Raw genomic sequence first — 1829 nt, forward strand, 5'->3', positions numbered from 1 at the left:
ATGATCATTATGGCTAACTCGGGATTCCTGAGGTGCTCATGGAGTTCCATGATGTGGTGGTGGGGGTCTTTCCAATTCCAAAATATTACTGTTCCCTTGTGATCCATTCCCCAGAAGTAATGAGGAAACTTGCCTCAAATTCGTTCAGCAAAAGTGGACTTTTCATGCACAGCCTTTTATTTTGACTTGTCTGGTTATTATTTTTCCAAGCTCACTAGCAGTTTATAAATGCCATTTTCAAATGTTCCTTGAGCTGAGCAACTTAGCCTGCTAAGATAACTAATATAATTGGCATTATGAACTACTGAGGAGAAATTTTTTCTCATTTTCTCTGGGAATGACAATAAAATTAAGTCCTGAGACTGGAAACCTCATATATTGGATTATAAGGTCACTTCTCTTTCAGTGAGCAAATTTTTAATTAATCGCTATCAGTCAGATCATTGTATTGGGATCCTTTTCTAATATCAAGCATCTATTTTACAGTTCTTAGTATGAAAATATTTAACACCACTTTCTGAATCTATGCCAATACTCACTTAATGCACATTATCTCCTGAGTTATCTGCTACTTTTCCCCTCCTGCTCGTCAAGGACTCATTTCTCCCTCTGAGAGTTATTTTTGGCTATTTTTTCAGAAAGTATTGGGTTTCTAAACCGAAATCATATTGGGTTTTGAAAACAAAATCCTATAGTTTCTTTGTGGAAAATGCACTCAAACAGTGGAGTTAACTCCTTGCCCTAGCTGCCTTCCATAGTATAATGCCTCCACATCAATAATAGTTAAAAGGGAGCATAGTAGGCACCATGCTTGGCACATAGCATGTAATTATCATTATTATTATTTCCTTATCATTATTTCAAATTTAAAAGCAGATGCAAATTCTCTTTTCCTTGATGACAAAAAGACAACATGTAAGTGAGCTCAAAATTTGAGCTAAATAGCAAACTTTCCCTGGGAGAAAATTATTGTTGTTGTCATGCTGTGGAGTCGTGTCTGACCCATAGCGACACAATGGACACATCTCTCCCAGAACACCCCATCTCCATCTGCAATTGAACTGGTAGTGGATCCATAGAGTTTTCGTGATAAAAATACGGAAGCAGTTTACCATTGCCTCCTTCTGCGCAGTAAATCTGCATCTCCACCCTCGATTCTCTCCCATGTCACTGCTGTCCGGCACAAGGGAGTTTTTATGTGTAACAGATTGTCTTCCACTCACTAGCCTCCACCCAAGCTAGGAATGGAATGGCTATGCCTCTGCTTGACTCTCCCTCCCATAGTCGAGACTGGTAGAGTACTGGAAACTCTCCAGGTGCAACCCTGAGAGGGGAGAAAATTACACAAATTAAATGATCCAAATGTTCTGAAAGACTATAAACTGCACAAACATGTCAGAGGAGAATTGATGACCTTAACGAGTCAGGTGAAAAATCCCTCCAGAGCCCTGGATGCAAGCTTATTGAAAAAGCACTCAACATGTTCCTTACATCGTTGTCCAAAGCTCATCAATTTTAGACCACTGCCAGCAACAATAGTGAAAGAACCCAGGGAGAACTAACATTAAGATGTGAATGGGACATTGTTAGATGATTTATGACCGTTTGGGAGACATAAAACGTGTTTGTGGGGGAAAGCTCAGACTACAGCATTCAATTACATAAAAACAAGGTATGGTAAATGAATTTTGGATTGTTGTGTCCCAGAAAATTATATTCCAAGATTCTCTTGAATCATTCTCCCACACAGTGTATTTATTAGATAACTGGAACCCAAAAAGAACCTGATGTTTATTATACATGAAGAAAATAAGTTAGGTCTTTATGGG

The 1829-nt window shown here is 38.7% G+C and overlaps 1 non-coding gene across 1 annotated transcript; it reads right to left on the reverse strand.

Moving 5' to 3' along the window:
• Positions 1-1196: 1196 nt before the first annotated feature.
• Positions 1197-1334, reverse strand: LOC119944979. The gene has a single exon (XR_005456116.1). It is a non-coding gene; the product is annotated as a small nucleolar RNA SNORA7 (small nucleolar RNA).
• Positions 1335-1829: the final 495 nt, after the last annotated feature.

Source organism: Tachyglossus aculeatus, chromosome 23 (assembly GCF_015852505.1).
Source record: "Tachyglossus aculeatus isolate mTacAcu1 chromosome 23, mTacAcu1.pri, whole genome shotgun sequence".
In the NCBI taxonomy this organism is placed as follows: Eukaryota; Metazoa; Chordata; class Mammalia; order Monotremata; family Tachyglossidae; genus Tachyglossus; species Tachyglossus aculeatus.